We start from the raw sequence: 14,251 nt of genomic DNA, 5'->3' as shown, positions 1-14,251 counted from the left end.
CGTTGTAAACGTCCAACATGCTCTGCTATTGGGATAGATTTATGTAGGCCCTAACAGTTTGTGGGCACAGTTTATCACCGTTATAGTGCAAGTAATGTATTGTTTAGTGTTGTATAGTGTTGTGTAGTGGCTTTGCTGGCATGCATAAAACAATTTTTTGTCCCACCAATATTTACATGCTAAATTCGCCACTGGTTTCTTGTAAATGTGAAGTTCTGTAAAATTGACCTGACACATACAGTATTTCAATTACTTGTGATTTTGGCATGTTAAAGACAATAATCACTTTAGAGACATAGGTAGTTGACATAGGTAGATTATTACACTGATCATGTATACAGGGCCAGTCCTGGCCATTCTGCAATCCTAGGCAATACAAAAAAATTGCCACCCCTTGAAGAATCGTCCCAGTAAGGTATTCTGGACATGGTTATTACCAAGGGGCTTTCTACTGTTGTTGATGTTGCTTTATTTGTGTATTTTTGACTACCTTGTTACCCATAGCACAGTGTAGTGAATGCATTATTAAGAAACACTATCTTACCTCTGAAGTTGCTATAGATTTTATTTAGTGGATGAACAATACTCCATCGCCTATTCTGCCTTCCTCTTTTGATGATTTAGTTGATAACTTTAATAGTAAATTAAGGGCAACCATTGATGCCATAGCTCCAGTAAAGTTTAAAAAGGCCACATCCTAACGGAGCTCTTCTGATGAATGAGGAAGCTAATCAATTTAATAGAAATTGCAAAAAGGCAGAGCAGAAGTGGAGAAAGGCAATTAGAAATGCCAGACGGACAAATTTTTTTCTAACTCGATCGCTAATAATCAGAATAATTTGAGAGTGCTCTTCTTGACCATTGATGGCCTGATAAATCCCACCCCCGCAAACCTATGTGAACTTTGCTCCACATCTAAATGTGATGAGTTTGCAGCATATTTCAGAGATAACAAACATTAGGCTGGGTATCAGTCATGCCAGACCTGATGAAAAGTGTTATGATATTTGCCCTAGCCTGCACACAAAGGCACTATGGATTTATTGTCCCTGGTTGACACAGACATGCTCAGGAAAGTGATATCACAACGGGATCGGTGTCCCTAAACCAGGACAGTTGTTGCTCAATATGCGATATTGGGACTAGAAAACGTTGTAAACAACAGCCAACTTTCAGGGACATAGACATGTCTTATATGGGCAGAAAGATTACATTCTAGTTAATCTAACTGCAGTGTCCAATTTACAGTAACTATTACAGCAAAATAAAATACCATGCTATTGTTTGAGGATAGTGAACAACAACAAAACACTTTTGTCACGGCATCTGGCGTCACGTTGGTATGAATAGATTCGGGAGACAGGTGCAGGAATGCGTAATAGTTTTTTTTATTAAGCCCAAATTACGGCGTGCCTTGTAAAGACCAAGATGAAGACCAAACAAACACGTAACAAAACACAGGGTAGAAACCCAAAACAAAAGAGCGAGGAGTACCTAATGCTCTCCTATCTGGTCTACCCAAGAAAGCCATTGGTCATATGCAAAACATACAGAATGCTGCAGCGCGGGTACTGACCAAGAGCACATATTACACCGGTATTAAGGTCTCTGTACTGGCTGCCTGTGAGTTTTAGAATTAATTTTAAGATTCTTCTATTGGATTTAAATCATTCCACGATTGTGCACCCCAAAACATCTCAGACATGCTTTTAAGTTATATACCTAGTAGGTCTCTCAGGTCCTCTGGCACTGGCCTTTTAACTATCCCAAAGACTAAGACCAAGGGGCATAGAGAGGCAGCTTTTAGTTATTTTGCCCCCAGCCTCTGGAATAGCCTGCCAAAGAATCTGAGGGGGGACAAAACTGGACATATTTAAAAGAGATCCTAAAACACTATTTTTTGCTTTGCTTTTCCTTAGGGTGCTTTTTAGTTGTTCAGTTATTATTGTTATTCCTTAGTATTTTTATCCTTCTATGGTTGTTGTGTAGCAAATATTTAAGTTCGTTTTTTCCTGTGAAGCACATTGTGTTGCATTCCATGTCTGAAATGTGCTGTATAAATAAAGCTTGATTTGATTCATAAAGAGACACATATTGTTAGGATTACATTCTATCTCATGAATCTGTAATGGGATGAACATTTCTGCAAGAAAGCTCTTTAAAAATTATCCATCTGTTCATTGCTCACATGCCAGAGCTCACATGGATAGCTCGTAGCACTGTCTTGCTTATGCAAATATGTTTTGCCTGGAAATCTATTTGGAGTTGCTCGAAGGAATCCAGAACGGGCCTCCTTCTGTCTCCCCCACCGGCTCTGCGGGCCTCCATTGTGCCGTCTATCTCCTCTCGTGTGGAAGAGATTTCACCAGCTCACACACGCAGGGACAGGCAGCGAGCCGCATGCACCACACTGCGCCGCCTCAGACGGCCCACCATGGGCGTTTATGCAGATCTCACAGGCCGCCGCTGCTGGCTCTCTCTGGCTCTGCGAGCATGACAAGGCGGCCCACAACTGTTTGCTCAGTATAATACAAGCTATAGACCCTATTCAGAGGACAGAGAGTAAATCATTATATGCCTACTTTTTCACTAAAGTTGGCCATAAAAAGGTGAAAAAGGCTCTACAAGCAATGTTTAGGGGTTGTAGATGAACCTAACCTGTGTTGTATTGTTGCTTAGAAATTGAGGGGGGGTCAAAACATATGTGACTCATTTTTAACATCAATTTGTTAATGTTTTTGGTGACAAACAAACGGGATGAGATCAGGTTGGACATAATCCTATAAAATAATGTTTGAAACAAATATGTTGATAGTTTATTGTGTATAAAGGGTTTTAATTTGTATTTTGGGCACTAAAGTCTATTCTTATTATTGAAAAGGTGAAAAACAGTGCCTAGATATCGAACAAAAAAACTAAAGGTTGACATTTAACATGCCATAAACCTTTAGTTCAGTCCAAAGTAGGCTAATGAAATACATATATTTTTTCAGAAATACTCCCAAAATATTCTTAATTACTAATCTCTACTCCAATATGGGATGTATTTACATTTCATTCATAGTGCATCTGATCTAAAAAGTATAAAATAAAATACTTTACTTAAAAGTTAACCTTCCATAAATCAAAGTAAAGACGATATGGTGATATGGGGGGTATGAGTAGGGGGTGTAGTGTTATGGTGGTCGGTGTGTGTGTGTGTGTGTAGGCTGGGAGGCAGCTAGCACTCCTCTTGGGCAGGGATGCGATTGGAGAGAAAGGAGGAGAGGAGAAAGAGAGCCATGTGCTTGGAACCAGAGGGCTGAGGAGCCTGCCTGGGCAGATGGTCCACAAAGGTGTTACCACACAGTGAGTGGGCAGTGCGATTGATTCATTGCAACATTCAAGAAGGTGGAACATTTGGCTGCTGACCTGCAGTCAGAACTCATTTGCCTTCCCTCCCAACTTATTTAGCTGCTGCTACGGGAGATTGTGTCCGAATAAGCGTGCGTGCGTGCGCACACACACACACACTCGGAACGCTGCACTTTCTCACCCTCTGGGGAGCCTAGGCTGTGTTCACTGAAAACTTCTTCCTCTCTAAGGAGGTGGAGGGGAGGAGGTAGAACATGTTCATGGTGAACAACAAGCATACTACTACAGTACATGGCGGCTACTAAGTCTGCACAGGGACTTGAGGAGACATGCTTTCTCTCAGTGGTCAATATTACCAGGACTATACCCTATACAATATTATTGTCACAGTGAACAAAAGTCTATACTGTTTCTGTGGTGTTGTTCCTTTTGAGTTAGAACATCATTCACAACATATAGGCTAATAAACATGTACACAACATATAGGCCAATAAACATGTACAAAGGCAATTTTATTTTCGAACAACAATTTAGAAGAATACAAGTTAAACAATGGAATAAAATATAACAACAATATTTAATACTGTGAAGGTCTCACCAGCATTATAGGTAGGCTATACTACAAATAGGATTCTCAAAAAGTTAAAATACCTATTTTCTCTTAAATAACACATACTTTTAGTTATGCACATGCCAGGATTTAATTTCAGACCCAAAATCATTCTTACATCAGTTTAAACAAGACAATTTATGAGGCAGTGTGCTAACCAAAGGCAACATTATGGCAATGGTTTGTCTCAAAGCACAGTTAAATTATTAAGTATGAAAATAATGAATCATTAGTGGGATCAAAGGCAATTGAAATCTTGAGCATAAGAATGCCACACCATTCGTATGTTTGTGTGACGGGACACACACAAACAAACTCTAACACACACATTTTTGTTGTTGTAATGTTTGAATAATTTTTGTTGTTGTATTGTTTGTATATCATTGTATTATACATTTGTGCGACTGTCCTTGTATATCAGTGTATCAATGTTTTGTTATTTGTCATGTTGTGTTTTTTGTGGACCCCAGGAAGAGTAGCTACTGCCTTTGCAAAAGCTAATGGGGATCCAAATAAACAAATAAATAGTGTTATTCGTCGTTCACTGAATAAAAACTCTAGCATATACTGCCACCTTGTGGTTAAATTAGGTACATCAACAATACATTCCATTGAAATTAGTACTCACCAGCCACGTGAGAAACGTACAAAAGGCCACATAAAAAAATGTAATCATGCTGAGAGCAAAAAATACATTAGCTCTGTAACTAAATACCAGATTAATTTTAATACTTAATGTAAATTGTACTGAATATTTATGATAATTAGCAGGTTGCAAAAGGTGACTAATAAACTTCCACTGTGAAATAAGTGTCAAAATTTTGGCATCTTGTTTCATAAATTAACATAATGAATGCAATGCTTAGAAAATATGGTTAATCTCACCATCCATGCAGCAGGTGAGTGGACATACTGTATCTACAGTATTCTATAGATAGTGAATGTCTAAAGAAGAATTGTGTTGAAAGAGGGTAGTGCTATACATGGTGTATACATGGTGCCTGTCTGGTGAAGGATCTGGTTTTGACCTGCATAGACTATTTAATGATCACAAAATGTAAGTCATATTTTCTTATGATCCACTGATATTTTGTGCGTGAGCATAGTTCATTGACTGCATAAGGTGTGAATGTGACTAAACCTAGGACACCAAACTAAACAAAAAGGTCAGTAGCAGTCCAGCACAGACACACAAATGGATCACATCCGCATTTGTTTGTGATTCCACTCCGAGTCATTCATCATCCACCACCATCACATTCCCGTTCAGCTGGTACTCAATGGTGGCCCAGTCAAAGATGTTTTCCTTGGTGATCTTATGTCCATAATGCAGGGCTTGGATTTGGCTCCTCGGCAAGACATAGTCCCACAAAGCTCTGCAAAGCCTCCAGGTCTCCAAGGTGTTTGTCCGCGTCTTGCCCCAAGAGGACGGTCCACTTGAGCCGGATAGTGTGGCCCGGCTTGTACAGCTGGTAGGTGCTGCGACGGCCGTCCACCCAGAAGGCAGCCTGCCCAGTACAGGACTCCCAGGTGAGGCAGAGACTTTCTGAAGGTGGTGATGGGCGGCAGGTGGAAGAAAGCGCCATCGCCGCTCGCGCCACACGTTGAGCTTGTCGTAGTCTGTGGTGCGGTAGGCAAACAGGATGATCTGCTGCTCGCCTTCCAGCTCGGTGGCCACACGCATACACAGAGTGAACGCGCGCAGGCCCATTTCATTCTGGGGGATGAGCACCACGAAGCTGAAGTCTGTCTCATACGGAAAGACCAGTACCTTCCTGCCCAGGCCAACTGCAAACAATACCACAAACAATATCAACAACAATAACATCATCAACTTAGAGCAGTCACTGGTGAAGATGACAACAGTATTGTAGCAAATGAACTGACTGGAACTTGAACCTGGGTTCCTCTGACTGTCAGTCCAACACCTTAACCGTTAGGAGGTCCAAACCCCTTGACGGTCATTACGTTGTACTACGGTCACAACAGTATAAAAACAGCTTTACATGAGCGCAATTAGGACATATGACTTCTCTCTGAGAAGTGCAAAACTGAAAAACATGAGTGAAAAGTGAATTTTTCACTTGAGGAGGTATGCATACGTAATGCTTTGAAAGTAATATGATGTGAGCTATTGGATCTACTATTTGGGATTTTACCAATAACAATTGTATGACATTATTTTCTGTATCTTCTATAAAAAAAATTATGTGATACAAAGAAATAATCATAACTAGTATAACTCAAAATGATTCCTCTATTTTCCATAGCCTACCAACCAAAACACACCTTCATTGGCTGAGGTGACACCGACGATATCTATCTTTTCACTTGAGAGTATTTACCACAGCAAACACATATCATAATGGCAAAAGATGCCACAAAGTCATTGTGAAAATAATAAATAGTAGTAAATACATCATATAGTATAAACTGCATATCCTGTAACGAAATGCCTCAACACACACAAAACACTAACAGAATTGCTCTTACCATGATGATTTAAGGTTGTTATTCCAGTGAAAAGCCTTGTGATGCTAGCTCACTGTCACGCCTGTCTATTCTTAATGTCATGGGTCTGTACTCTTCCCTCCTAGTACCAGATCATTACATCACTTCAATGTGTGCTGACAATGAATCCAGTGTGTGTGAGGGTGGCTTGGGTCTGGGTGATACTGGTCTATTTGTGTTGACTGACACACGCGTGCAGATGTGCACACACAGGCACTTTGGCCCCCATTCCGGAACATCTGATTGTGGGTGAGTGTGCCTGTCAAGTAATGTAATGACTGTGTTTTGGTTAGGGTGGCCTCTACAGTTGAGCAACCTCATGGTATCTTGAGTATGTACATTTTGTTTTGACCTTTACAGATTTCTGATTGACAGGTTGATTCATCTACATACAACTTTATTGTCCATCAAAGCAGAACTCAGCTTTTTGCAGTGTGCTTTTTAATTCCCAACCTGGGCAGGTCACACACAAACTTCAGATGCTGGAAGCAGGTCATGTAGCACTCCTGGAGCAGGTTACGGCAGTGGTTTTCAAACCTTTCCTAATCTTGATAATGTTTTTGAATACTCACTTATAAATGTCACCTTCTGCTCATGGAATTTTGTGCGCCAGTGCCGCTCAAATAAATACATGTAATAGCACATGGTTACATCTACACTGAGTGTACAAAACATTAGGAACACCTGCTCTTTCCATGACATAGTCTGACCTGGTGAAAGCTATGATCCCTTATTGGTGTCACTTGTTAAATCCACTTCAATCAGTGTAGATGAAGGGGAGGAGACAGGTTAAAGAAAGGTTTTTAAGCCTTGAGACAATTGAGACATGGATTGTGTATGTGTGCCATTCAGAGGGTGAACAGGCAAGACAAAAGATTAAGTGCCTTTGAACTGGGTATGGCAGGAGGTGCCAGGCAGGATGTGCCAGAGTGTGTCAAGAACTGCAACACTGCTGGGTTTTTCACACTCAACAGTTTCCCATGTGTATCATGAATGGTTCACCCTCATCATGAGTAAGGAACTATGAAAATAGTTCAAATGAACCATATTTATATTTATATAAAAAACATTTGTCGGAGAAAATAGATTTTGCAGTATGGTTGAGATGTGATGAAAGTAATTACCACTAAATAAATTAACAGGGACATCACTGAATTTAAAATTGATTAAATTGAGATTTTTTTTAATGAAAAGTTGAAATGTCTTGAGTCAACAAGTATTCCACCACTTTGTTATGGCAAGCCAAAATACATTCAGTGGTACAAATTTGCTTAACAAGTCACATACGTTGCATTGACTCACTCTGTGTTCAAAAATAGTGTACCATTATAACGTTTAACATTATTTTTGAATTACTTACACATCTCTGTACCTGTAACGGATTGGCAGTCGTGGTGAAGGAATGAGGCACAGGAAGCAGCGAGCACAGGGTAGTGGCGTATTTAATGTACACTCACTCATCAAACAAAATACTCCCAAACACAGAGGAGAAAGTACACACGGCGTAAAATAGCGCCGACACGAACATGAACCGTCACAATAGAAATAATCCCGCACAACACGGAAGCGGACCAGCTAACATAAATAGCCCCGCTAATTAACCAAACTAAACACAGGTGCACAAAACCAAAAAGAAGGGAAAACCAAAAAGGAATCAGTGGTAGCTAATAGGCCGGTGACGACGACCGCCGAGCGCCACCCGAGCAGGAGGGGGCGCCACCGTCGGTGGGAATCGTGACAGTACCCCACACATACAATTATCTGTAAGGTCCCTCAGTTGAGCAGTGAATTTCAAACACAGATTCAACCACAAAGACCAGTGTGGTTTTCCAATGCCTCACAAAGAAGGGCACATATTGATAGATGTGTAACGTAAAAATAAAAAGCAGACATTGAATAACCCTTTGAGCATGGTGAAGTTATTAAATACATTTTGGATGGCGTATCAAAACATCCAGTCACTACAAAGATACAGGCATCCTTCCTCAGTTGTCGAGAGGAAGGAAACCGCTTGTCACGCCCTGGCCATAGAGAGGTTTTTGTTCTCTATTTTGGATAGGCCAGTGTGTGACTAGGGTGGGCATTCTATGTCCTTTTTTCTGTGTTTTTGTATTTCTTTGTTTTGGCCTGGTATGGCTCTCAATCAGGGACAGCTGTACATCGTTGTCGCTGATTGGGAGCCATACTTAGGCAGCCTGTTTTCCTTTGGGGTCTTGTGGGTAGTTGTTTTCTGTCTTGTGTGTTCACCTGGCAGAACTGTTGGCTTTCGTTTTCTTGTTTTATTTATAGTGTCATTAAAGTTAATATGAGCACTTACCACACTGCATCTTGCTCCCCTCTGTCAGACGATCGTTACACCCCTCAGGGATTTCACCATGAGGCCAATGGTGACTTTAAATCCCTTGCAGAGTTTAATGACTGTGATAGGAAAAACATTTGGATGGATCAACAACATTGTAGTTATACAAATACTAACCTAATTGACAAAGTGAAAAGAAAGAAGCCTGTACAGAATACAAATATTTCAAAACATGCATCCTGTCTGCAATAAGGCACTAAAGTAAAGCTGAAATTTCTTTTGCAAATAAATCAACTTAACAGTGCATCGGAAAGTTTTCAGACCCCTTGACTTTTTCCACTTTGTTACGTTACAGCCTTATTTTAAAATGGATTAAATCATTTCCCCCCCTCATCAATCTACAAACAATACCCCATAATGACAAAGACAAAATTGGTTTTTATACATTTTTGTAAATGTGTTAAAAATCTATAACTGAAATGTCACATTTACATACGTATTCAGACCTTTTATGCAGTACTTTGTTGAACCACCTTCGGCAGTGATTACAGCCTCGAGTATTCATTGGTATGACGCTGCAAGCTTGGCACACCTGTATTTGGGGAGTTTCTCCCATTCTTCTTTGCAGATCCTCTCAAGCTCCGTCAAGTTGGAAAAACATCCCCACAGCATGATGCTTCACCATATGGATGGTGCCAGGTTTCCTCCAGATGTGACGCTGGCACTCAGGCCAATAGTTCAATCTTATCAGACCAGAGAATCTTGTTTCTCATAGTCTGAGAGTCCATTAGGTGCCTTTTGGCAAACTACAAGCTGGCTGTCATATGCCTTTTACTGAGGAGTGGCTTCCGGCTGGCCACTACCATAAGGACCTGATTGGTGGAGTGCTGCAAAGATGGTTGTCCTTCTGGAACGTTCTCCCATCTCTACAGAGAAACTCTAGAGCTCTGTCAGAGTGACCATCGTGTTCTTGGTCACCTCCCTGACAAAGGCCCTTCTCCCCAGATTGCTCAGTTTGGCCGGGCGGCCAGCTCTAGGAAGAGTCTTGGTGGTTCCAAACTTCCTCCATTTAAGTATGATGGCGGCCACTAGGTTCTTGGGGACCTTCAATCCTGCAGATATTTTTTGGTACCCTTCCCCAGATCTGTGCCTCGACAGAATCCTGTCTCGGAGCTCTACGGATAATTCCTTCGACCTCATGGCTTGGTTTTTCCTCTGACATGCACTGTCAACTGTGGGACCTTATATAGACAGGTGTGTACTCCTGTACTCCCTGTTCACCCACGACTGCTTGTCCGTGCACACCTCCAACTCAATGATCAAGTTTGCAGACGAAACAACGGTATTAGGCTTGATTACCATCAACGATGAGACAGCCTACATGGAGGAGGTGAGGGCTCTGGGAGCGTGGTGCCGGGAAAATAACCTCTCACTCAACGTCAACAAAGGGATGATCGTGGACTTCAGGAAACAGCAGAGGGAGCATCCCCCTATCTACATTGATGGGACTGCAGTGGAGAAGGTGGAAAGCTTCAAGTTCCTCGGCGTACACATCACTGACAAACTGAAATGGTCCACCCACAAAGACAGCGTGGTGAAGAAGGTGTAACAGCACCTCTTCAACCTCAGGAGGCTAAAGAAATTTGGCTTAACACCTAAAACCTTCACAAACTTTTACAGATGCACAATTGAGAGCATCCTGTCGGGCTGTATCACCGCCTGGTACGGCAACTGCACCGCCCACAACCGCAAAGCTCTCCAGAGGGTGGTGTGGTATGCCCAACGCATTACCAGGGGCAAACTTCTCGCCCTACAGGACACCTACATCACCCGAAAACCATAGGAGGGCCAAAAAGATCATCACTGACATCAACCACCCGAGCCACTCCCTGTTCACCCTGCTATCATCCAGAAGGTGAGGTCAGTAAAGGTGCATCAAAGCTGGGACTGAGAGACTGAAAAACAGCTTCTATCTCAAGGCCATCAAACTGCTAAACAGCCATCACTAGCACATCAGAGGCGGCTGCCTATAGACATAGATTAGGAATCACTGCCCATTTTTATAATGTTTCTGTATCTAGCATTACTGATCAAATTTGTATAAACTGCACTCCACACTATTCTACGGTATCTTAGTAACTTTGAAATTGTGTTTACATATTGCATCACCCATTTAATATGTATATATTGCATTGTATCCTATACTACACCACTGAATGTTAAACAGCCATCTCCAGCACATCAGAGGCTGCTGCCTATAGACATAGATTAGGAATCACTGGCCACTTTAAGGAAATGAAACACTAGCCACTTTAAAACCTCTACGGGCTAGGGGGCAGTATTGAGAATTTTGGAAAAAATATGTGCCCATTTTTAACTGCCTCCTACACCAACTCAGAAGCTAGAATATGCATATTATTGTAAAGGTTTGGATAGAAAACACCCTAAAGTTTCTAAAACTGTTTGAATGGTGTCTGTGAGTATAACAGAACTCCTATGGCAGGCAAAAACCTGAGAAGGTTTCATGCAGGAAGTACCCTGTCTGACAAGGTGTTGTTGTTCTTGCTTCTGTTTATTGAAGAGTCAGGATCTTAGCTGTAACGTGACAATTCCTAGGGCTCCAATAGGCTCTCAGAACCCGGGAAAAACCTGAACGAGGACGAGGCAGCCTCAGGCTGAAACACAGAATCCCCTTTTCCAAGTGTCCCATCAGAGGACAATAGAATTAGGCGCGTGCGCGGTTCGACCCCGTGCAGTATTTTCCTTCGGCTGTTTAGCTAATTGCAGATTCCCGGTCGGAATATTATCGCTTTTCTACGAGATAAATTGCATAAAAATTGATTTTAAACAGCGGTTGACATGCTTCGAAGTACGGTAATGGAATATTTAGAATTTTTTTGTCACGTTCTGCGCCATGCGCACGACCCTGATTTACCATTCTGATAGTGTCTAGAACGCACGAACAAAACGCCGCTGTTTGGATATAACGATGGATTATTTGGGACCAAACCTACATTTGTTATTGAAGTAGAAGTCCTGGGAGTGCATTCTGACGAAGAACAGGAAAGGTAAGACCATTTTTCTTATAGGAAATGTGATTTTGGTGAAGGCTAAACTGGGTGGGTGTCTAAATAGCTAGCCCGTGATGGCTGGGCTATGTACTTAGAATATTGCAAAATGTGCTTCATCCGAAAAGCTATTTTAAAATCGGACATATCAAGTGCATAGAGGAGTAATGTATCTATAATTCTTAAAATAATTGTTATGCTTTTTGTGAACGTTTATCGTGAGTAATTTAGTAAATTGTTAGTAAATTCCCCGGAAGTTTGCGGGGGGTATGCTAGTTCTGAACGTCACATGCTAATGTAAAAAGCTGGTTTTTGATATAAATATGAACTTGATTGAACAGACATGCATGTATTGTATAACATAATGTCCTAGGTGTGTCATCTGATGAAGATCATAAAAGGTTAGTGCTGCATTTAGCTGTGGTTTGGGTTTTTGTGACATTATATGCTAGCTTGAAAAATGGGTGTCTGATTATTTCTGGCTGGGCACTCTCCTGACATAATCTAATGTTTTGCTTTCGTTGTAAAGCCTTTTTGAAATCGGACAGTGTGGTTAGATTAACGAGAGTCTTGTCTTTAAATAGCTGTAAAATAGTCATATGTTTGAGAAATTGAAGTAATAGTATTTCAAACGTTTTAAAAATCGCGCCACAGGATTCAACTGGCTGTTACGTAGGTGGGACGAATTCGTCCCACCGGTCCCATAGAGGTTAATAATGTCTTCAATGAAGTTGTAGAAACATCTCAATGATGAACAATAGAAACAGGATGCACCTGACCTCGATTTCGAGTCTCATATCAAAGGGTCTGAAAACTTATGTAAATAAGGTATCGCTTTTTTGTTCTTAATACATTTGCCCAAAAAAATGTAAACCTGTTTTTGCTTCGTCATTATGGGGTATTGATGAGGGGAACGAAATATTTAAATCAATTTTAGAATATGGCTGTAACAACAAAATGTGGAAAAAGTGCTTTTTGAGGTCAGTTCAGGTTCAATTATATATCTTTTTTTCATTAAATGCACTATGCATTATGTGGGTTGAATGCTGTAACACAGAATACAACAATTAATAAAAGTCCCATGATGGTAGTGACTGCCCATTACTGCTTATCACTTATTAACCATAATTTATTCACGACTTGGACAATAAATTAAACGAGGTACGATCACGAATATCCTACCAACGGGACATCAAAAACTGTAATATCCTATGTTTCACGGAATTGTGGCTGAATGACGACATGGATATTCAGCTAGCGGGATATATGCTGCACTGGCAAGATAGAACAGCACACTCCGGTAAGACGAGGGGAGGCGGTCTGTGCATATTTGTAAACAACAGCTGGTGCACGCAATCTAAGGAAGTCTCTAGATTTTGCTCGCCTGAAGTAGAGTATATTGTGATAAATTGCAGGCCACACTACTTGCCTAGAGAGTTTTCAGCTATACTTTTCGTGGCTGTTTATTTACCATCACAGACAGATGCTGGCACTAAGTCCGCACTCAGTCAGCTGTATAAGGAAATAAGCAAAGAGGAAACCACTCACCCAGAGGCGGCGCTCCTAGTGGCCAGAGACTTTAATGCAGGGAAACTTAAATCAGTTGTACCAAATTTCTATCAACATGTTAAATGTGCAACCAGAGGGAAAATAATTCTAGATCACCTGTACTCCACACACAGAGACGCGTACAAAGCTCACCCTCGCCCTCCATTTGGTAAATCCAACCACAACTCTGTCCTCCTGATTCCTGCTTACAAGCAAACATTAACCTGTCTGGGCTAGGGGGCAGTATTGAGAATTTTGGAAAAATATGTTCCCATTTTTAACTGCCTCCTACACCAACTCAGAAGCTAGAATATGCATATTATTGTTCAGGTTTGGATAGAAAACACTCTGAATTTTCTAAAACTGTTTGAATGGTGTCTGTGAGTATAACAGAACTCCTATGGCAGGCAAAAACCTGACAAGGTTTCAAGCAGGAAGTACCCTGTCTGACAAGGAGTCGTGCGTCTTACCTCTTTTTATTGAAAAGTAAGGATCTTAGCTGTAACGTGACAATTCCCAGGGCTCCGATAGGCTCTCAGAGCCCGGGAAATACCTGAAGGTTTACGAGGGAGCCTCAGGCTGAAACATATTATCGCCTTTTGTAAGTGGCTGCTCGGAGGACCTTTCAATGATGCGCGTGCATGAGTCGCTTCTGAGGAGAAATTTTATTCGGCTGTTTAGGCTCAATGCATACTCCCGGTCGGAATATTATCACTTCTCTACGACATAAATGGCATAAAAATTGGTTTTAAACAGCGGTTGACATGCTTCGAAGTACGGTAATGGAATATTTAGACATTTTTGACAAGCCAACGCGCCATGCGCGGGACCGTGAAAAAGCATTCTAGAACTCACGAACAA

General features: G+C 41.2%; 1 pseudogene; it reads right to left on the bottom strand.

The window, feature by feature from the left end:
* Nucleotides 1-3,847: 3,847 nt before the first annotated feature.
* LOC115200910 (pentraxin fusion protein-like) lies at nt 3,848-8,849 on the bottom strand (annotated as a pseudogene).
* Nucleotides 8,850-14,251: the final 5,402 nt, after the last annotated feature.

The sequence above is a fragment of the Salmo trutta genome, chromosome 10 (assembly GCF_901001165.1).
Source record: "Salmo trutta chromosome 10, fSalTru1.1, whole genome shotgun sequence".
Lineage (NCBI taxonomy): Eukaryota > Metazoa > Chordata > Actinopteri > Salmoniformes > Salmonidae > Salmo > Salmo trutta.
Note: the sequence above shows the minus strand (reverse complement) of the source record. Positions and strands in the feature narration are given on the sequence as shown.